General features: G+C 41.6%; 1 protein-coding gene across 4 annotated transcripts in view; it reads right to left on the reverse strand.

Annotated features, from left to right (window-relative positions):
• Positions 1-24,152, reverse strand: part of STRBP (spermatid perinuclear RNA binding protein) — a 155,727-nt gene extending 131,575 nt beyond the window's left edge. For 2 of the 4 annotated variants that reach the window (XR_005238983.2, XM_037994057.2), the window contains exon 1: positions 23,655-23,822. The gene's annotated coding sequence lies outside the window, so the exon portion shown is untranslated. Of the gene's footprint in view, positions 1-23,654; positions 23,823-24,129 lie in introns of those variants that run through there. The other 2 variants (XM_073021905.1, XM_037994056.2) reach the window with 2 other exon arrangements.
• Positions 24,153-24,394: the final 242 nt, after the last annotated feature.

A 24,394-nucleotide genomic window follows, 5' to 3' on the forward strand; every position in this document is an offset into this window, starting at 1 on the left:
AGGCCAAGCTGAAACGTTTACATACTGTATTATTTCATTTACATAAAATTCTTGAAATGATAAAATTATAGAGATGGATTACTCAGTACATTATTTTCTACAATAGCATGTGAATCTACAACTACCTCAAAAAAAAAAAAAAGTTTTATAAACTCCAAAGGTAAAGATATATTCTCTAAAATCAAATTATTTCCCCTTGAGTGGGCTAACAAATTTCCCAGAGCAGGAGTTCTAAGCCTCACATGCACACTGGAATTACCTCTAAAACTCTAGATGCTTAGGTAGCATCCCAAACCAATTAAATTAGAATCCTTCAAGGTGAAATCCAAGCATCTGCATTTCTTTTAATTCTCAGGTAATTCTAATGTTCAATCAAGAATGAGAATCAGTATCCTCCAGAGCTACAGAGTCTTTCTAAAAGCAACCTTTACTAACATGTTAATAAGACAATTAACAGTTGTTAAAGATCTGGCTGTTAACAATTCACTAAAATCTTAGCCACAAAAATTATTTCACTAATAAATGGAAACTTTAACCCAAACCTCACTCAGCTTCCAGAAACAAAAGGATTTAGCCCAAGAAAGACAATAGTTCATTACGGTTTATTTTTAAATAATATTCCTACTTGGCAATGGAGTTGGAGTCTGAAATTGAATGGTAGGTTCACTTTTATCTGTGGAACTTCTATGAGTACAAAAATGGAACTATTAATCTGGCTTTCCAAAATCTCTCATTCGAACAGGCCACCATATTCCATTTTAGATTTAACCTAAAATCAAAAGGAAAGATTTAAAATAACCTTGTGACTTTCACAAATTTAACTACCCACAAACCATGAGAACGAGGTACAGAACATGAAACATTTCAAATGAAGTATTCTTTTCCAACTGCATGTGAAAAGGCAACATTGACAGCATCACAAAAACCTTAATTTAAAACTAAATGTCATACAAGAACACCATATACACCCAAACAAACCCACATACCACATAATTCAACACATCCGGGCAGCAGTGGCTAAATAATGGAATAGCATGAATACTGCAAGGATTTTGGCAGACTGACGTACAGTCAGCTCACATTTCCTTTGCCTTTAACAGTGCCTGTTACATTACTAATGCAGTTTTTGGTTTTTAGGTGTGGAGTTTCATCAGGGGTTGGGGGGATGAGATTCCAATTACACTGTATAAATTATTAACTTAGATTCTCGGCCCACAAAAATTAAGCAAAACAACAATACTATACAACAGAATTTGACAGTTGTGTATCGCTTAAAACATTAAAGTGATAAGGGCATTTTTAAATATGTGTAATCTTTTTACAAGTTCAGAAGAACCACAAATTATGGAGCTACAAACCACCAGCTATTCAAAGGAAAATTGTAGCTTATAAAATATTGGCTGACTGCCAATACAAATAAACTTTTTTCCCCTCAAAAAAGCTTTATAAGCCAAAATACTGTTTCAAAAGTGACTATAACCATTTTATTCAATCAAGTAGTAATGTTACTAAACAGTAAAGGTAAGTAAAATCTTGTTCTAAAACAACCTGTAAAAACCTACAAACTATTTCTCACCAATATAGTAAAAATATCCCCTTGAACTTGGAAATCGAGATTTGGAAAATGTTAATCCATTACCATTTTACCAAAATTTCATCAGGCAATTAATTAAATAACATCAATAATTTTTTTAAAAAAAAAGAAACCGGTTCTGAGGTCTCAATACCAATCAATGAACTTATTATAAAAGGGGAGAATAGCCACCACCCAACGCCCCCCTCAAAAAGCTGTCCTTTGAAAAACAGCAAAAACTCCTCTACAATCCAAAAATATTTTTTTCAACTTACTGCCCACATGGAAAGGTAACAGAAGACAGAGAAGTGGATTCAAATCCCAGCTGCACTTTTTTTGGGGGGGTTGGGGGGGGACAGAGTTTTGCTCGTCACCCAGGCTGGAGTGCAGTGCCACAATCTCCGCTGACTGCAACCTCCACCTCCCGCGATCAAACGATTCTCCTGCCTCAGCCTCCTGAGTAGCTCGGATTACAGGCACACGCCACCATGTCTGGCTAATTTTTTGTACTTTTAGTAGAGATGGGGTTTTATCATGTTGGCCAGGCTGGTCTCGAACTCCTGACCTCAGGTGATCCACCCACCTCAGCCTCCCAAAGTGCTGGGATTACAGGTATAAGCCACCGCGCCCAGCCTTCCACCTGTACTTTTAACTAGTAAGCACCTTGGGCAACTGATGAGTCCAGGCCTGTTTTCTCATTTATAAAATGGAAACACCATCACTCACCTCACGGTGAAACTGCTGTGAGGATCTAAAGATGAAATGTGTGTAAAATGTGTATCACAGTATCTGAACAGAGTAATAAGTGCCCCACAAATACAGGCCAGAATTACTGCATTCACCAAATGGAGAAATGAGAATCTCTACACGGATGGACAATTTAGATGTTGTAAGTAAATAAAATATATCTAACATACATGATTCAGAATTTGGATGTCTTAACATCAGAGCTGAGTTGAAAAAGTTGAAAAAACAACAATAATAATAGTTGCCATGAGTGCCTTCTATTGCTAGGTACTTTGTAATTTTTTTTAAATCGTTATAATAATTCAGTAAAGGAACAACTAAGCACAAGGTATATACAAGGTGCTTTAGGAAGCATTAAAACATTTCTATGAAGTCTTGAGTGGAGATCTTTACTCTGTATATGTATATATTTTTCCCCCAAAGCAAGGTATCTGAGTATTCCTATTCCATTCTAATGAGATACATAAATGCAAATAACATAATACTCATATCTCTATGATCTTGGCATATTTAACTCAGTCTTTTCTCATCTATCAAATAGCAATAACATACTTGTCCTACCACTATCGTGTTGAATTTTTTTTTTTTTTTTGAGACGGAGTCTCACCCTGTTGCCCAGGCTAGAGTGCAATGGCGCAATCTCGGCTCACTGCAACCTCTGCCTCCTGGGTTCAAACAATTCTCCTGCCTCAGGCTCCCGAGCAGCTGGGATTACAGGCACATGCCACCATGCCCAGTTTTTTGGTTTTTGTCTTTTTTTTTTTACATTTTTAGTAGAGACGGTGTTTTACCATGTTGGCCAGGCTGGTCTTGAACTCCTGACCTTGTGTTCCGCCCACCTCGGCCTCCCAAAGTGGTGGGATTACAGGCATGAGCCACCGCGCCCAGCCTAATTATTTTTTTAAGGCAAATAAAAACCTGTAAAAATACTGGAAACTACATAAACCTACAAAAATAGGGTAACAATGTGAGAATAAAAATATAAATTGCAACATAATTTTGTAAGCCTAACATAATTATTCAATATTAATTCTCCAGTATAACCTGATGTAATGATTACCTGAAAGAGCACTGTACTTCCCCATAATAAAGAATGGCTTCCTCTCTCCTTGTATGTCACCCTGTTATGTAGAACTTGCATTAGTCATATTTTACAACGTTATACGTCTTACCCCTTCAGCTAGACTATAAACTACTAAAAAGAAGGAACCTGTTTTTCATAATTCATATCTTTAGCAGTACCTAATACACTGCTTTGTCTACAAAAAACACTCAAATATTTAATGACCAATTCACTGCATTTCAAAATTAGGCAGCTCTTTACTTCAAGGGATAAGATGGTTTCTAAGACTAAGGCTTATATAGCAATCCATTTCATAGTCATTTCCAGATTATCTATTATTAAGGCTGCAGGCCGAGCCATGTGGCTCTCACCTGTAATCCCAACACCTTGGGAGGCTGAGACAGGAGGATCACTTAAGCTCAGGAGCTGGAGACCGCAGGTCACAGTGAGACCCCATTTCCACACACACAAAAATGTTTTAATTAGCCAGGCAAGGTTGTGTGCACCTGTAGTCCCAGCTACTCGGGAGGCTGAGGTGGGAGGATCACTTGAGCCCAGGAGGTGAAGGCTGCAGTGAGCTGTGATCATGCCACTGCACCCCAGCCTGGGAACAGTGTGAGACCCTGTCTCAAAAAAATAAAAATACGCTTTGGAAGGCTGAAGCAAGAGGATCACTTGAAGCCAGGAGCTTCAGACCAGCCAGGGCAACATAGCAAGACTCCATCTGTACAAAAAATTAAAAAGTTAGCTGGGCATGATGGTACATGCCTGTAGTCCCAGCCACCGAGGAGGGTGGAGTGGGAGGATCACTTGAGCCCAGGAGTTCAGGGCTATAGTGAGGTATCATTGTACCACCGCACTTCAGCCTGGGTGGCACAGCAAGACCCTGTCTCAAAAATTATTTTTTTAAATCTGTTTTTAAATTATTTTTAATTAAAAAAATAAAACAATTGAGTCACTCCTTTTAATTTACTAATTTTTCTAACTTTGCTGTTCTCCAAGTGTGGTTTAGGAACCCCTGGAGGTCCTCAAGACCCTTTCAGGGGTCTGCAAGACCAAAACTATTTTCCAAGTAGTATGAAGGCATTATGTTTCTTTTCCACTCTCATTCTTTCCAGAGTACAGAGTTTCCCAGAGGCTACATAACATTGAAGACGGAACATAATGAAATAGGTCATGTTTGGAAGACCAACATAATTCAATGAATAAATATTTTCCAATGGCCAATGCATAATGTTATAAAACCATGTATAGATAAAAGATCCAATCAAAATGCAAAGACCAGTGGATTTTAATGTAACAGGACACAAAATGTTCACTGATCTGGTTTCAGATTCTATCAAGATACTACCATTTGTCAAGTTTTGGTGTAGTATCAAAGAAGAATATCCAAAATTATCTGAAAAAGCTATTAAAATATTTCTCCCTTTTCCAGCTACATATCTGTGCGAAGGCAGATTTTCTTCTTCATATACTTCATCGAGAACATACTAAAACAGACACTGCAGAAGCAGCTATCCGAACTCAGTTGTCTTCTAGTAAGATGTAAAACAATGCTAGTCTTCTCACTAGTTTTCTTCTGTCTTGGAAAAGATATTTTCACTAAAAATATATCACTTGTGTTAACATACAATAGTTTATTAGCATTTTTAAATATTTAAATGTTTATCAGATATAATTTCTGATAAATACCAACAGACACAACTCATATAAACAAGAGATCGCTGGGGTCCTCAATAATGTTTAAGATTGTAAAAGGGTCTAGAGTTAAAAAAAATTTTTTTTTTGAGAACTGCTGACCTAACTATATGTAGGTTGATTTGGTGTTCCCAATGCTAGGTTTTCTATCCATTTCACTAGGGAAATGCAGACATTTCTCAGGAATGAACCATGTCAACACTGTACAACTTGGAGCCGTGGTCACTAAGCTCTTGACGAATGTTTTGCACTCATTTTGCAGTGAGCGATCCCCCAATGAATAACAGATTTTCAGCGAAAGGTTTTGGCAAAAACATCAACCATTCTCTTTAATTCCCATTTCATAACGAGTATCACTTAGCTATATGATCTGTTTTAAAGGAAAGCAGGGCTGGCTACAGCGGCTCACACTTATAAGCCCAACACTTAGAGAGACTGAAGCAGGAGGATGGCTTGTAGCCAGGAGTCCAAGACCAGGGTGACATAACGAGACCCCATTTCTATTTTTAAAAATCTTTTTTTTTTATTAGTCAGGTCTGGTAATCCTGTAATCCTAGCTACTTGTGAGGCTGAGGCAGGCAGATCACTTGAACTCTAGGAGTTCGAGGCTGCAGTGAGCCATGATCATACCACTGCACTCCAGCCTGGGCAATGGAGAGAGAGACCCTCTTTGTCTCTGTTTCTTTTTTTGTTCTCTTTCTCTCTCTCTCTCTCTCTCTCTCTCTCTCAAAGAAAAATAGTACAAGAGAACAGACAGCACTTACTGAGCCCATCGCAAATGCCAGGCTCTGTGCTTTACTTATATTATCCCATAATCCTCAAGACCCCGCAAAGTAACACAGAGCAGGAAACTGACTCAGACTTACTTGCCAAAGGTCACACAGTTAATAAATGGTGGAATGAGGACTCAAAATCAGGCCTGTGTGACTCCAAGTCCAGTGCTCTCTCCACTTTACCAGGTAACCTTCATAATACTGGATTGGAAATCAAACCTGTCACTTACTTTCTATGTCCTTGAGTGAGTCACAACTTCTCTCAGCCAGCTTTTTCATGTACAAGATAAGACGGTTAGTACAGCTGACCTCCAAAGTCCCCTCCATAGCTAATATTCTTAGATTGCAATTCATCACAACCTCAACCGTACAGTTATAGTGTAAAAGGCCTTTTGTATGTCTTTCTAAACAGAACAAGAGAAACAGTGCAAATAATGGGGAAGTAATGAGTAAAATTGTTAGGCTAAGATATGACTTTTCATGCTTTAACATTAACAATCATCATGAAATACACTATAAGCATTTAGTAGGCATTGTATACTTTTCATTCCAGATAACAAAAGCTCCCTTCTTTGACATAAGCTTAGGCATTCAGCCATCTGACATCTCTAAGGGTGGTAAGCACCTGTTAGCACGCTACACAGGAATACCTAACTGAAAAGGATTGCTATAAGGGAGCAAATGCCTCATCATTAGCTTGCAGAGCCCCATCTTTTTTTTTTTTTTTTTTTTTAAGCTAAATTATACAATAACCAATGAAGGTATTTGCCAAGCACTTCTGAGAAAAAGGAAAAGTTGCAGGAAATGGTGAAAACTGACACATGGCACTTCAACACACAAACAAAACACAAATCCAAGAAGAAATGTGCTGATTTCAGGACAGTATACAGATGAGGTTTTACTGTATTTCCAATGATGTTGGCTAGGCTATCAAAATTTATACTTCTTCCTATAATACCGACCATTTGAACACAATTCACTATGTGCTAGATACTGTGCTGAGCCCTTTAGAGACATCACCTCTAACTCTACAGAGTTGTGACATAAGATATTCATTTTAAAAGAGGAAAGGTCTTACAGCTAGTAAGTGACAAAGACTTGAAAACAAATCCGACCAACTCCAAAGCCTGTACTCTTCACGGCACATTTTTGCTGGTTCCAGAGAGAATGAAATGTCATCACTAGGTCAAAACAGAAAAGCAATGTGTAATATTTGAGCCAAGTTACAAGGGCATTATAAAACATTAAGTTTCTAAAAGCTTAAAATCCATTTACGGAAGTACCTAGTATTTAGATACTAGCAAAAGTCACAAGGTCACTGTCAAAAATCTGTACTTCTTTGGATAACTATCAATACACACATTCAAGAGATTTGTAGATGGCCGCTATTGCTATACCTTATATTCTTGTCATGCTCACATAACCTTAAAAAAATCTCTTTGTTCAAAGTAGCCAGAGAGCTGTATTTTACATGATACCATCCTTTTTACCCAAAGCCAGCACATTGGAACATATTACCCCAGGGCCTATTACTGAAGGGAAGTAACATGATTCAGGCCAAAACACAGTAGAAAAATGACGAGGTTTATGAGGTGACTTACCAGGGGCATTCAAAGGAATGACTGACAACTGGTCTACCAAAATTTCTTTCAAACTTTAAAAAAGCTAAAAAAAAGTGTTTTAATAGGGGTGAAAATGTAATTATAAAAGTCTTCAATACACACAATTTGAGTTATGCTTCATTGGAATTGAATCACGATAAAAGGATCTTAAAATGGGAAATCAATCAAGTTCCAATACTGCTAAGACTAATCATTAACCACTCAAGCACATCAGTTCACGACTTTAAAATAAAATCATATAAAGACTCATTACAAGAGAAGAAAAAGGTCGGGCACAGTGGCTCATGCCTGTAATCCCAGCACTCTGGGAGGCGAAAGTGGGTGGACACGAGGTCAGGGAATCGAGACCATCCTGGCTAACACAGTGAAACCCCGTCTCTACTAAAAAACACAAAAAAATCAGCCAGGCATAGTGGTGGGCGCCTGTAGTCTCAGCTACTTGGGAGGCTGAGGCAGGAGAATGGCGTGAACCCAGGAGGCTGAGCTTGCAACGAGACGAGATCGTGCCACTGCACTCCAGCACTCCAGCTTGGGTGACAGAGTGAGACTCCGTCTCAAAAAAAAACAAACAAAAAAAAGAAATAGATAATTTCTAACAACAAATTTCAGAAGCTACATTGCAATTTCTTCTAATTGTTTATGATAATGTCTATAAAGAGTTCCAAAGATGATTTCCTATTTTGTTTTTCCTCCTTTGCATACAGATAGATCACAGCGGGTCAGGAGAAAGTGGCAACTAATACACAAACATCAACAGGACTAACAAACTCAAATCCCCTTCCCTTACACACTGTACTGCTAAGAGAGTACTGAATCCCTCAAACAAGATGATTCCTTCCATGTGTTTCTTTTTGCCTGCTCATTCCCAAATTTAGTGACAAGAACATCCAACTTTTCTAGCCAAATAGATATGGATTTGAATCCCAGATTGGCCACTTATCAGCTAAGTGATTCTAGAATTAGTGAACAAGCCTTCATTTTCTCATCAGAAATACAGTAACCACTTTGAAAGGCTAGTGTGAAGATTAACAATAATATGCATAACGCATGTCTGCTATCAGCATTATTATTATGTGCCTAACACATTCTTTTTTGACGTTGCTGTTTGTAATATATCACTATTAAATAGCATAAGGAGGAGTCTCTGTTTCTCACTGGCAAATCAGAAGTGGGCAACAAAGCACTGGAGTGCGCTGTAATACAAACTTGCCCTAGTCGACCTTACTTGTCACAGCAAAGATTTTTATTCTAATTGCTTAAAAACTTTTCAAACTGCATAATGGGTAAGGGGTTTTATTTTGAAGTGATGAAAATGTTCTGGAACTACATAAAGTGGTGGTTGCTCAAAATTGTGAATGAAATGCCACTGAATCATTCAGTTTAAAATGGTTAGCCTTTTTAAAAAATGTTTTCAGAAGGAACGAGGGGGAAAAAAAATCTTAATTATTCCTACTGAACATTATTAGGTGTTAGTAATAACACCCAATAATGACCAACCAACTAAGCAGGTTAGTGACCAACTCAGCTACGTTTATTTAAGATTTCCTGGTACACATTTCTAAACAGCAGCCTGACATGGTGAAAGGAGCCCAAGACTGAAGGTCAAGAAATCTACCTCTTGCCGATCAGGAGATTGAGACCACCCTGGCTAACACAGTGAAACCCCATCTCTATTAAAAATACAAAAACTTAGCCAGGCGTGGTGGTGGACACCTGTAGTCCCAGCTACTTGGGAGGCTGAGGCAGAACGGCGTGAACCCAAGAGGTGGAGCTTGCAGTGAGCCCAGATCGTGCCACTGCACTCCAGCCTGGGTGACACAACGAGACTCCATCTCAAAAAAAAGAAAAAGAAAAAAGAAATATATCTCTTGCCCCAACTCTGTCACTAGTTGGGAGTGTGATTTTCAACTAGTGCCTTAACCTCTCTGCAACAAAGCAGGACTAAAAGGATCTCGCAAGTTTCTCACAAGGGTAAGACTTTATATTCTTAGCAAACCAATTATGTGAAACAAAATTGCCCAGATTTTTAAAAAATTTACAATATACTCCAAATCTGACAAACTAAAAGCCATCACACCTCCAGTGAGGTGAAAAATATAAATTATACTAAATACAAAAATTTTCTCATTTCAGGACAGTTGGGTCCTACTGACTCCTATTTAATGGAAAACAAAAGGCTTCATAATGACAGTGTCAAAATAACACTCACTGACAATATTATCTAAGGGCAAAGAAAAAAGACTTAATAAAGAGATAACTAATGTTGTAAGCTCAAGGTCACCCTTCTAAACGTAGCTGGTAAACTGCAAGTTTTTAACAAACTCATGTCTTTTTTTCAACTATTAAAAAATGCATTAAATATAAAAATGTAAACATCATACATCATTAGCCTATAAATAAAAAGTGTACACAATTATCATTATTTTGCAAATAATTTTTTTGCCTATAAATAATCTTTGGGTTAAAAACACCTCCTGCTACAAGGCTGTGAAAGTGCTATAAATCTAAAAGAACCTTACACTGTTCTTTAATCTGCCTGGCACAGAAAGCTACATCCTCTGATATCTTCCAGTATTTTGCTAAATGTAGGCTGTTAAAGAAATGTTTTGGCAACTAACACCTTAACTACCATTAATTAGGTTAAAAGGCTTGTCCTCTTCCAACGTGTCTCTAAGTCCTAAGGGGAAAAATAGGAGTAGGGTATGGAAAGATCATGCAAACCTTTTAATTCAAATAAACACTGCCTTGATCTCAAGGTGATCAAGTTTACTAGTTGGGAACACTCATTTGCTCGTGTGTTTTCTTCAAAGAGGTAAGAAAGGCACTGTTTAGATATCCATAGCCAATGACACAGCAGTAAAGGAGAGTTCAAAGGATGTAAGTTGTATCAAGCTTCTGAGAATACATAAAGTGTTTTTACAACCAGAGCAACTTATCTAACACACTTAGTGAAAAGGTTTGAGCTACTTACAGATGAAAAGAAAAATTCAGGTGCTGTGTCAAAGTTTTCCAAATCAATTATCTAGATTCTGATGCCAGCAATAGATTCAGCAATTGAGTCTTACTTCTCTTTCTGGGAGTTAGCTATATCAAAATGAAGGCACGAAAGCAACAGATGCACATCCTTTCTAAAGAGATCACTAACTTTTTTATCAGAATCATCATCACCTGTATACAACCATCACACCTGCAAACGTTATACCAAAACTAAACGAAATTTTCCTTCTAATCTCACTTCTCCTGGGTTCCTGCTTATATTGAGGGAACCCCAGCCTAACAATCAACTGGCTTGAAACCCTGTCAGGCTTGTTGCTTAGCCCTCACATCCAGTAGTTACGAAGTTGCAACAGTTCCAAGACATCCTTTCTTTCTGTTTTCTGTTTGTTTTTTTGCTAGTCTTGCTCTGTTTTTGTTTTTGTTTTTTTTTTTTTTTTTTTTTTTTGCTAGTCTTGCTCTGTTGCCTAGTGGAGTGCAGTGGCATGATCACAGCTCACTACAGCTTCAACCTCTTGGGTTCAAGCAATCCTCCAACCTCAGGCTCCCAAGTAACTGAGACTACAGGCAAGCACCACCACACCCAGCTACTTTTTTTCTATAAAGATGTGGTCTCACTATGTTGTCGAGGTTGGTCTCCAACTCCTGAGCTCAAGTGATCCTCCTGCCTTGGTGTCCCAAAACGCTGAGATTATATATATACCTATTTCCACTACCTTTATCGCTTTTTCCCCCAAATTATTACAGGAACATTTTAATCAGTGTACAGTGAGTTGTCACTTAATGTACTTGATAGGTTCTTGGAAACTGTGACTTCAGGGGAAATAACATAAAATTAAACCAATGTATCATAGGCTAATTGATATATACAGCAGTTAAGTTCTTCTTGTCACAAAAACATCACCAAACTTCTAAATAAAAACCAAAATGCTTCTAATATTAAACACTGAAATAAATGTGAGCTACACATACATGTAAGAAAGGTTAATAAAAAACAAGATGACTACTTAATTATTCCAGTTCAAGACTGCAGGTGGCCAGAGCCTATCCCATCAGCTCAGGGCACAAGGTGGGCACCAATCCTAGACAGAACACCATTCCATCACAGAGAGTATTCAAACAAGAGTATTCAGAGAAAACCCACAGAGACATAGGGAGAATGTGAAAACTCCACGTAGACAGTGGCTCTGGCCAGGAATCTTTTTTTTTTTTTCATCAACATTATAATGAAACGACATTGAATGAAACATTATTCGAGGACCAGTTATATTTATTTCAGTCTGTCTTTCCACATAAAGTTGTCAAACTCATAAAGACAGTCCTGATAACGTCCTTCATCACTGGAGCTTTCAAACAGTAACGCTTGAATTCCTGATTCCTGCATTCAAATCCTTCTATCAGTAGCTCCAACATTCCTCTCCAAACTTACACTCTACTAATTCCTTTTACATATCCCATGAACCACTTGTTATTTCCCATACAAATCTTGAGCACTCTTATTTTGCTAATGCTATTCCCTCCATATGGAATTCTTTTCCATGTTCTCATAATCCAGTTCTACTTGTTTTCTGTGGCTCATACTATACACTACACACACCCTCACTGAAGTCGCTCCATTATTCCCCTCCACTAGAAATAATTTCTTGTTCTTCTGAATTCTGGACCACTCTCTCGGGTACTTACCTTTTTAAAACACACAAACACACACACGCATCATATTATCAACTCCCCTAATAGACTGTAAGCTCATAAAAGTATAAAAGGGTCTATGAATACTTTATCTCTGGCTGGGCACAGCGGCTCATGACTGTAATCCCACGGCTTTGGGATACCCAGGCAGGAGGATGGCTTGAGCCCAGCAGTTCAAGACCAACCTGGGCAACATAGCAAGACTTATCTCTACAAAATAATTTTTTTTTTATTAGCCAGGCATGGTGGCACATGTCTGTAGTCCTAGCTACTCAGCAGACTGAGGTGGTAGGATTGGTCGAGCCTAGGAGGTTGAGGCTACAGTGAGCCATGATCACACCACTGTACTTCAGCCTGGGCAACAGAACAAGACCCTGTCTCAAAAAATAATAATAATTTTTATATATATATATAAATTATATAAAAGATATATATTTTTATTATGCATAATTTTATTTATATATTCTATATTTATAAAATTGTATATAATTATTATATTGATATCTTTATATATCCCAATGCAACTAGCACAGTGCTTAATAAGAACTCAAGATGAATAAATAAGGATACTCATCAAGAAAAACAGAAATACAGCAAAAAGACGACTTCAAGGTGCATAATATTCCAAAGAAAAACTGAAATTAAAACTTTAAAAAATTAAACCTTTTCCAAGTAATAGACTACAATTAATAAAATAATTCATTCAAATACTCAGGTTCCTACTAAATGCCAGGCACTGTTCTACTAGGTGCTTGAAATCTACAGAAAACAAAACCAACAAAAATCCTTGCTTTCATGGAGCTTATATCAAGTGGAGAAACAAAGGCAATAAACAATATAAGCAAAATATATCATAAGTGAAATGGTTTAAAGTGGCACGGAGAAAAAGAAGATGGGAAAGGTTGGGTAGGGAGAACCAGAAATGGAGGAGCTGCCATTTTAGTAGGGTGGTAAGAGAAGGCCTCACTGAAAATGAGAGATAAGATGGAGCCAAGCAAACATCTGAAAAACTACATTCTGGACAGGGTAAACAACAAGTGCAAAGGACCTGAGACAGAAATATGCCTGGAATGTTAAAGAATCCACAAGAGGGCCGGACAGGGTGGTTCACGACTGTAACCCCAGCACTTTGGGAGGCCGCGGTGGGCGAATCATGAGGTCAGGAGATCGAGACCATCCTGGCTAACACAGTGAAACCCCGTCTCTACTAAAAATACAAAAAAATTAGCTGGACGTGGTGGCGGGTGCCTGCAGTCCCAGCTACTCGGGAGGCTGAGGCAGGAGAATGGCGTGAACCCGGGAGGCGGAGCTTGCAGTGAGCCGAGATCGCACCACTGCACTCCAGACTGGGTGACAGAGTGAGACTCTGTCTCAAAAAAAAAAAAAGAATCCGTAAGAAGATCATTGTGGCCAGAATGGAGTAAGCAAAAAGAAGTGTAAGAGAAGATGAGATTAGACAGCCAAGAAGGCATTCAGTAACAGAAGGACTTGACAGGACTTTGTGTTTTACTTTAAGCAAGATGGGCAATCACTAGAGGGTTTTGACCAGAGAAGACAAAATCTGACTTACTTTTTTTTTAAAGGATCATTCTTGTTACTGTATTAAGAATAGACTATAAGGAGGAAAGGGCAAAAAAAAAGGGGGGTGATTACTGCAAAAACTTGGAGAAGGTAATGTAGGCTTACGGTGGTGCAAGTGATGAGAAGTGGTCAGATTCTGGATATATTTTAAACAGGGCTGGTAAGATTTCCTAAGGGATCAGATGTGATGTGTGAGGAAAGAGTCAAGAATGTCTCCACGTTTTGACCTCAGAAAATGGAAAGATGAAGCTGCTATTTACTGAGATATGGAAGATTATAAAAGGGGCAAGGGGAAGAGGAGACATGGTAAGTTCAATTTGAAATAACGATAGAAGATATAAGAGGAGATGTCAGGTAGGCAGTAGCATATACAAGCCTGGAGTTCCAGGCTACAGATAAAAATTTGAGAGTTGGCCAGTCACAATGGCTCACACTTGTAATTCCAGCACTTTGGGAAGCCAAGGCAGGTGGATCACTTGAGGTCAGGAGTTCAAGACCAGCCTGGTGAAACCCCGTCTCTACTAAAACTACAAAAAAATTAGCTGGGTGTGGTGGCGTACCTGTAATCCCAGCTACTTGGGAGGCTGAGGCGGGAGAATCACTTGAACCCAGAAGGTGGAGGCTCAGTGAGCCAAGACTGCACCATTGCACTCTAGCCTGGGCAACAAGAACAAAATTCTGACTCAAAAAAAAAAACAAGAAAATTTGAGAGTCATCATCACACGCATTTAAAGCCACAAGAATGGGTGACAGCACCAAGGAAATGAGAAAACGACCAGAGGGGCGGGGCACGGTGGCTCATGCCTGTAATCCTAGCACTTTGGGAGGCCGAGGTCGGTGGAGCACCTGAGGTCCGGAGTTCGAGACCAGCCTGACAAACATTGAGAAACCCCGTCTCTACTAAAAAAATACAAAAAATTAGCTGGGTGTGGTGGCGCAGGCCTGTAATCCCAGATACTCAGGAGGCTGAGGCAGGAGAATCGCTTGAACCCGGGAGGCGGAGGTTGCGGTAAGCCGAGATCATGCTATTGCACTCCAGCCTGGGCAACAAGAGTGAAACTCTATCTCAAAAAAAAAAAAAAACCAGAGATCCCATGGGGCAGTCCAATATTAAGAGGTAGGTGTAATAAGGAAGAACCAAAAAAGAAACTATGAAGCCAAGTAGGTAGAAAAACCGGTAAGTAGTCTGGTATCCTAGAAACCAAAGCAGAAAGTGTTTCACAAAAGGAGGTACCCATTTGTGCCAAACACAGCTAATAGGTCAAATAAGAATTAAACTTCATAGTTTCGACAGTTTCAGTAGAGTGGTGGGGTTAAAAAATTCACTAGAGTGGTTTCAGGAGAACATGCGAACTAAAGATGAATAGAAGAAACAACTCTTTAAAAAAGTTTTGCTGTAAAGGGGAGCAGAGAAATTGGGTAGCAGCTAAAAAAGGCATGTGGTCAAGAAATGGTTGTTTGGCCGGGCGCGGTGGCTCAAGCCTGTAATCCCAGCACTTTGGGAGGCCGAGAAGGGCGGATCACGAGGTCAGGAGATCAAGACCATCCTGGCTAACCCGGTGAAACCCCGTCTCTACTAAAAAATACAAAAATCTAGCCGGGCGAGGTGGCGGGCGCCTGTAGTCCCAGCTACTCGGGAGGCTGAGGCAGGAGAATGGCGTGAACCCGGGAGGCGGAGCTTGCAGTGAGCTGAGATCCGGCCACTGCACTCCAGCCTGGGCGACAGAGCGAAACTCCGCCTCAAAAAAAAAAAAAAAAAAAAAAAGAAATGGTTGTTTAAAAAAATAGATGAAATATAGTATGTGTGTGCCAACTGGAATGAGCCAGTAGACAGGGGAATAATGATGTTGCAGAAGAGACAGAGACATCATTTCAGCTGTTAATAGAATCTCACTAGAAGAGTCAAATAGCCCAATGAAGAGAAATTTCACTAGGCTCGTGGGCAGTAATTCCAGAGTACTGTTACTCTTTGTGATACTAAAGAAGGGAGGAGAGCAGTCCATAATTCTAATTCACATGTCACAGGAGGCTCAGATGAGAGGCTGGACCACTTGCCAAGAACCTCTGTGTTCAACATTTTATATGTTATTTCATTTAAGCACAAAATAACTTCATGAGGTATTATCTTTATGTTACAGATAAGGAACCAGAAGCTCTGAGAGAGTAAATAATATGCTTAACTCACAAAGCTGGTAAGTGGTTTCTAAGAGCTATGTTTTAAATCCACGTCCTTCTGAGTAGAAGATAAGGAATTACTGTTAATTTAGGGAGTTAAAATAATGTTGTGGTTATGTGGTTTTTTTGGTTCTTATCAGTCAGAAATACATACTGAAGTGTTTACGGATCAAAGTATATGATGTCTAAGATTTGCTATAAATTCTCTAGCAAAAAAAAAATAGTAAAATGCAATTGTGAGTGAGGGCTGAGCAGCAAAATGTTGATAATTGGTGAAGCTGATTGATGGCTATATGGAAATTTAATCTTCAATACAACTCTGTAAGTTAGGAGTATTATTCCTATTTCAGACTTAAGGAGAGAGATCTACAACTAGTAAATAGGATTAGATCTCACAGCTAAGTCTTTTAGTACCAAAAACATTCTGCTAATACAGCAATTAAGGTTGCACACCAGGCACTGTGGGCATCCCCATACTCCACCCAGTGCCAGTACTTTTTCTCAGATTCATTACTACCCCATAATCCTGCGACTCTGAGCTTCCTAGGAGGACGAAGCACTATCCCATTCAGTCCATGAAAAGACTTGTACTCAACAGCTTGATTAAAAGAGGCAGATTTCAAATTTGCTCAGCCATCAATCTTCCTTGCCAAATTCAGAAACTAACATGAATTTGATATGCAACTTGTGAGTGATCTGATAGTCTGCCAATCTCTGCTCTAAAGTGAACTCCTTGTGCCTCCATTTCCCTAAATGTAATATTCCACTGTTCACCTACACTATACAGCCATCACAGGGACCAAAGTTCAGGTATACAACTCTGAGCTCTAGAAATAAAGGAACGATAATGCTGACCAACTTCAAAAGTCAATTTTGTATAGTTCTACAACATTGACCACGAAACTGGCAGATCAAAAAAATCACAATTAGTATTTATTTTTAAGATACCGTGTTTTTAAAAGCCTCATCATGATGTTTGATATCTGTCCTTCTATGCTAACCTTGGCATTATAAGCTCATTCACAGCTTACTTCAAAAACAACTGAAAATATTCACACTAAAGGCTTGAGATTTTATTCTCTCCAGCTTTTAACCATCAAAACTGCAACACTTTTCCCCTTTAGTTCACTAGCTTTGTGAGTTAGAGTTATTTAACTCAAGAGTTATCCAGTATCCAAAACTTCATTAGGTTAAAATTTAGGTTGCCTAAGCTGTACAGAAGCCAATGATTATATGCAATGTTAATGAGTTTTGGATTTACTTGAACTATAAACATCTTAAAAATGAACTGCCTCCATCTTAACTTTTGCAAACCAACCGCTTATTTATTAGGTCACTGCCTAGTTGTCTTAAACTGTACTGATTTCCATTTAGGCTGACTAAACATAAGTAACCAGTTATAAACTCCATTTTCACATTAAGGGCCAATATATCTAGAGAAGAATCTATTTTTTACTCAAACCAGTATTATCGAGGCATACTAAGAAATCTTAGGTCTGGCACAAAACACGCCGTTGAGCCTAAATGTCAATTTATGCTTGCTGAATTAACTGGCAAAACAGGCTTAATAATGGCATACTGAAACAAGCATGGTAAGAAAAAAATCTAGACAGAGCCCTTTAGGACAATTACTAGTCACTATATGTCAACAGCACTACATTGGTTAAATTAAAATCATATACAAAATGCTGATCGGCCCAAAAGGATATTGTGAAAAATCCTGGCACCTGGAAAACTGCAAAGAACAGGAAATTCTGCAGGTGCAGTAAGAAACTACATCTTACCCATGACCCAGAAATGCCTCAGAATTTATTACACAACCTGCTGCAGAATTCTCACTTTTCAAGTGGAAATGAACCATGAAGTCACACAATGCAAGGCTGTGATTTTATTATTGATGTAATCAACTGTACCCTTTCAAGTTATGCTAAAGTTAACTAAAGAAAGCAGATGTTTTACACAGTGCTAGTTATGTCAGAAGTTAAGAGAATTTGAATACCAAATAAAATTTAGGACTGCTTCATTCAGCCACATGCACATGTGTGAGGCAGGCACTATACTTCTCAAATAGGATGCACTTAATGGACACTTAAGACAAGAAATAATTCAAATTAGACATGAAAGTTACAAACCAGGTCATTTGGTCACCTCACTATTCAATGCAAGAACTAAAAGCTATATTAAAGATTAACACAACTTTCGGGCTCAAATCACCTAATTATCTATATCACCATTAATCTGGCCTTATTTACTTTATTTCTATTTTAACTGATATATACATTAAACTTACATCTCTCAATAAAGTTTTCTAAAATTAGACTTGATCCACTAGCCTCTTAGAATTACTAGTCAGAAACAGTTTCTGTAGCTAAACGAATTTCGAAAAACAACCAATCTTCCCATAAAAGGACCTATGCAAAACAAATGAAAACAGAAAAGCAGTAAAATGGGTAACAGCGTCCAAGCATGTTACCTAAGAGAGTAAACTATTAGAGTAGATCACGTAGCAAAGATTGATCACTATCAATCTCCGATCACTATCGGAGCTGGGTATTACCAAGCTCACGGCAAATTAATGCGTAATAAAGCAACCTATGCTGAGGCAGGAGGATCGCTTGAGCTCAGGAGTCCAAGATCAGCCTGGGCAACACAACAAGCCCTTGAGACCTGGTCTCTACTAAAAGTAAAAAAATAGCCAGATGTGGTGGCACATGCCTGTAGTCCCAGCTACTTGAGATTCTAAGGCGAGAGGATCACTTGAGCTCTGGAGTTCAAGGTTACAATGAGCTATGATCACACCACTGTACTCTAGCCTGGGCCACAAAGCAAGACTCTGTCTCTTAAAAAAAAAAAAAAAAAAAGCAATTTGCTATTTACATTTTTGCTGTGTCAATCATGACCAGCACCTGGAAGGCTCTTTACAACTTGTAAACCAAACACAACATTAAGAAAGCATTTAAAAATCATTCCCCCTCAGATAGAGCAAAACCTGTCAACGCATATGGAAATACCAAGTGATATGTAATTATTTGATAACTAAAACTTGAAAAAGGAAGGAGTATTCAGTAAATCAGAAGAAGGAAGCTTGATGTCACTAGCAGAAGGGATAGCTCTATTTTTCTGTTCCAGTCACTCAGTCAGTAATCAATTTTCTGCAAAATACATAAGAAAATGTATCATGTTTACTATTTCTAATATAAGAATTGAATTCGGCCGGGTGCAATGGCTCAGGCCTGTAATCCCAGCACTTTGGGAGGCCGACGCAGGCAGATCACGAGGTCAGGAGATCAAGACCATCCTGGCCTACATGGTGAAACCCCGTCTCTACTAAAAATACAAAAAATTAGCCAGGCGTGGTGGCAGGCACCTGTAGTCCCAGCTACTTGGGAGGCTGGGGCAGGAGAATCACTTGAACCCAGGAGGTGGAGCTTGCAGTGAGCCGAGATTGTGCCACTGCACTCCAGCCTGGCAACAGAGCGAGACTCCATCTCAAAAAAAAAAAAAAAAAAAAAAAAAAAAGCAAAAAAAAAGACTTGAATTCACTGAGCCAAAGAAGTACTCTGTCTCTGGAAATTCCTGCTTAGAAACAATCTTGAGCTATAGCTGGAATCCAATGTCTCTCACAAGCTTCTGCTCAGGCTGAAGAATTCAAACCAGCACTAATACTCAGCTGAGAAATTGGAAAGGTAAGCAGACAGCAAAGAATGAATAAACTTCAATTTGCAGACATCTCTGATAGTCACATAAATTTCATCTCTATTCAACTTTCACACAAATTAATCCACCTAATGGCAAATTATGAAGTACTAATATTTGACCAGTCTAAAAACCACAAGGGAGAAAAAAGGAACTAAATAACATCTATCCCCATATTTGCATAGTTCTAGTCTTCCCGAAAGACTTAAACTTGTTTTATATAAACCACCTTGATTCTCACAGGAGATGGATAGAGTCAGGTTTCTGGAGAATAAACCAGCAGGAAGGGATTAAATATCTTGTCCAGCAAGTCACCAGTGAAAATAAAACCAGAACCCAACTATTCAGCCTACAAAGCCTAAATAACCTGCTTTCCTTGGTTCATAAACTTAGGATATCTAAAGTGCCTACAAATTGTACCAATTCATAGAACTTCACAGAACAATACATATAATCAGAACACTATGCCAGAATTGAGTATTCTGAGCAAGAAAGTAGTGCACACCTCAAGTCAATAAAAGGAACACAATGGACTTAAAAAATACAAGGAGGAAACAATGGCTATGTTGGAGAGAATTTTCAAAGCTCATTCTATTCATCTTATATCCTACTGCTCAAATTCTCTGCCAAAAAGCAAATGAGGTCAGACATGCTCCCTATAATTATACTGTATACATACATCAAATCTCAAAATACTCAAAGAGTTTCAATCGAAAGGACATTACACTTTCAAAATCTTTCCCTCCAAAAATACAATCTCACAGCAACGCCTTCAGAGCATTCTTTTGCTGCCATGACACACTTCAAATTTGGATTTTACAAATCATTTGCTTCCAGTTTATTTTTTAATATTTTTATTAACAGATTCCGATTACTTAAAATTTGGTGTTCTGCTCCGCCCTCATTATGTTTAGGCAGGATTCCCACTTCCACTCAAACTTATTATTCAAACATACAATGGCTGCATTAAGATACTTCCTAAATCAACAAAAGAAGAAAACTAATCAACCCAGAAAGCTCCCAAGCTACCAAAGCGAACCTTTTATTTGAAATCATACTAGGTACCACACTACACATTACATGAAGCCCACAGAGTGATAATTGAAGTTATTTCTGCAACATGACGAAATTTATTTTTTAGCAAAATCTGACAAGACTTAATTTTCAACTGTCAAAAGAGAAGTCGTTTTCCAAGATTCTAGGAAACCTTGCTTACTGAAGCAGTCTCAAAGTAGTTTGCTTAATCCTTTCAAATCCCTAAGAATCTAACACAAGCCACAGAACAGTGAATGAGACTTGCACTGAAATAAGTGTCTGTGTTCAAACCCCTAAAGGTTACTTCCCATGTGTTTGGCAAGATGAAGGCCATATGTCCGCCCAACCCCATAAGTGTCTTTCCTCAATAAAGCTAACATTACACTTCCCAACTCAAATCAAAATACCAGAGAATCCAAAAGCCTCCAACTAAATTTTACCTGAACTATTTGGGAGGACAAGTCAACAATCCAGATCAGTTACTCACATCTTGAAAGAGTCAGAAAGCTCCAATTCTGCCACTTTTAGGAGCCAGGTGTACATTACTTCTGTCTGCCCACAGCATGGGACTCAGATATTACATCACCCCATGCCTGAATACTGACCCATTACCCAGAAAGCACCAGGATATCTGAGACACTGCACCAAGGTATCCCTTTCTCCCTCTCTTATACATAGCCCTTAAATGCAACTGGCTACTGGGCCTGGTCTGTTGCAGTTTCACAAAGACATCTGCCCTGCACCTGCTGCAATCCCATTTCCATTCACTCTTGGTGCACTCCTCATGACCCTGTGTGGCTCTTCTGTCCACTCGTCAAACCAATATGCTAGGATGATACCCACTACACACCTCTTTCAAATTTGGGGATGTGCACTCAGCTCTCCCTTACCCCTTCGTCATTTACCGGGTTCTGGAATTAAAAGCAGGTTCAATGATCTATCTGACCCTAGGAGTATGAACTTTCAGATATGACACTGGGTTTAATGTCCTCCATTTTCCATTAATATCATTCCAGAATTCAGGTCCCCCCACCCCTCAATCTCCAGTTTCTCTTAGTATGCAATTTAATCCTCTCCATTTAGTTATTTTTCCAACCTCTACACTCTGCCTGCCCTTCCTTATACTTCCAGTGACCTAAAAATCTTGGCCCCTTTCATCTCTCGAAACTCAAAGTGTTCGAATCTCTCCCCATACTCCCACTCCTTGGATCTTCCATACTCTCTCAAGCAACCTGTGTTCCTAGCTCTCTCCAACTTAAAGTCATTTCCTGCCCTAAACCTGGGCATCCTACTTCCACCACCACCACTCCAATCCATCACCTATGCCTTTCTAGTTACAGACATGTCCACATACATCTCTACCTTGCCCTTCTCTTACTCCACTATAGGTATTAAGCATTCTTCTACATTCTCTACCCCAAAATAGTCTGTCCACCTTCCTTCTCCCTACCTCCCTTCTCCCTACAGCACAAAACTCAGTGGCCCAAACCTGTGCTTCCCTCCCTCCACCTACTGGACTCCAGACCTGTCCACCTTCCCCTCCAGTGTGTCCCATTGTCCCCCTCTACTGATTTCCTTCTCACACACTCCCCTCCATCTCCCTCCCCCCCAGCCTCTCCACACTTCCTGCCTCAGAAATCTTTCATTCCATTTGTTCCCACACTTTACCTGCCACTCCAAGAACACTTCCCTTTCCCCACCCGCTTTTGCCCTCCACCTCACACACTCCATGCCACCCCACACACCTGTCCCTCTCCCCCAACTCCTGCCCCTAATGTCCTCCAACACTTGCCAAGAACCCCTCACCCTCCGTCCTACCTCAAAGTTCCCTCTCTTGCTGCTCCCACCTTCTTCCATACTTCCTGCATAAACACCCTCCATTTCACGCACTTCTCCCGCAATCCTTTAAATGCCCCACACACCTCCTGCTCTCCATCCCCATCACCCTTCTCCTACTGTCCCCACCTCTCTCTGCAAGCCCTCAAACTCAAGTCTCTGCCCCAATCAACTTCCCCCTTCCACCCCATACCTGAGCACCAGATACCTGCCTTTTTATCCTCACGTGTCAACCCCCTTCCGCCTCGCTGCAGTCTCCCCTATACTCCTGGCCATACACTCCCTCACACCCCTCGCAGGTCTCCTGGAGCCCCTGGGCCTACCCTTCATTTCCCTACCACCCCAGACGCCTAGGCACCCTGCTTCCCTCCCTCCCTTTCAGGCGCTCCCTGCCTGCCCTCACTTCCCCCTGCCCCGACCCCCTCCTCCATCGTTCCCCTTCACGAGCGTCCCAGTGGCCTTCCTAATACCCGCCCCACTCCCTGCTCCTGGCACGCAGTGCTCCTTCCAGTTCTGCTCGAGTCCCCAGTCTTCTCCCTCCATTCCCACCCCACTCGTCCCAGCCCTCCCCAAAGGCCCCCTCACTCCCTCTTGAACCCCACAATATAGTGCCCCCCCCACCGGCCAGAACGTCCTCCATCTCGCACTCGCCTGGCCCAGGAGGCCCCCCAAACCTGCCTGAAGGCTCTCCTCCTCCTTTGGGCCGGATCCCTCTGCACCCCTATTTACCCCCAAATCTGCCCACACCCTCCGCCTGCCCCCCGAAGCCTCTCCCCAGCTCCTGCCCCTAATGTCCTCCAACACCTGCCCCGAGCCCCTCGCCCTCCGTCCCGGAAGACCTCTCGGCAACGCGTCCCCCGACCCTGCCCACGCCCTCCCCTGCTCGGCCGGGACCCCGTCCCCGCGAAGGTGAGGAAGGCTGCCCGCTGCCCTTGCCCGAAGCGGCCGGGGCACCGCAGCGGCGGCGGCGGCGGCCACAATGCCGGAGCCGCGGGGCTGGGATTGCTCCCTGCTCTCCTCCTCGGCCGCCACCGCCGCCGCCGCTGCTAAGGACGCACAACAAACAATGCGGGGCCCGGGCCGGCTCCGCCAACCGCCTCAACCGCCGCCTTAACCGCCGCCCGCCCGGGACGGCCCGTCGCGCAGGCGCCCGCCCCGCCGCCGGAGCCTACCCGCGCCGCCGCGCTCTGCCCGCGCCCGGTACCCGCTCCCGCTCCGCCGCCGCCGCCACCTCGCCCGCTCGCGTCTCCGGCTCCTCTGCCCAGCGGCGGCGGCTGCGGCGGCTGCTGCCCTGGTGGCGCTCGCGGCTCCGGTCTCCGCTTCGGCGGCGGCAGCGGCGGCGGTGACCACGTGACACCGCCGAGCGCGCCCATTGGCCAGGCCAGGGGGCGGGCCCCGCGGCTGCTGGGGAACGGAAAGCCCGCCCCCTCGTTCGCCGCGCGCCCCCTCCACGCGTGCCCTGCCGCACCTGAGAGCGCCGGCCAGCGCCCGCCGCCGCCGTGCTGCGCCGCGGCCTGCGCCAACTGCGCACCTGGGAGCGCGCAGGGAGCAATCGCGGCCGGCGGCCGCATGCACCTGCGAGCGGACGGTTACGTAAACTGCGTCCCCGCCTTCCTCCCAGCCCCAGGCCCCCCCCCGCTGCAGCACCTGAGTCCCGCTGCGCTAGCGGCGTAACTGCGGCGGAGCGTAGACGAGCTGCGCTGGGAGGCTAGCGAAATGCACGGAAACTTCGTAACTTCCGAACCTGGGAGCTGCGCCGAGCCGCGGCGGCGAGCCGCCCTCCCCGGGCCCCGCACCCCAGTGCGGGGTGCACCCCAACCCCAGCAGCCACACAAACGGAGTAGGCGTCGCTCTGCCTCCCGAGGTGGAGGGGCAGGCCAGTAGGCTTTGACTTGTGCCTCCGCCCACCTAC

This window comes from Chlorocebus sabaeus, chromosome 12, assembly GCF_047675955.1.
Source record: "Chlorocebus sabaeus isolate Y175 chromosome 12, mChlSab1.0.hap1, whole genome shotgun sequence".
In the NCBI taxonomy this organism is placed as follows: Eukaryota; Metazoa; Chordata; class Mammalia; order Primates; family Cercopithecidae; genus Chlorocebus; species Chlorocebus sabaeus.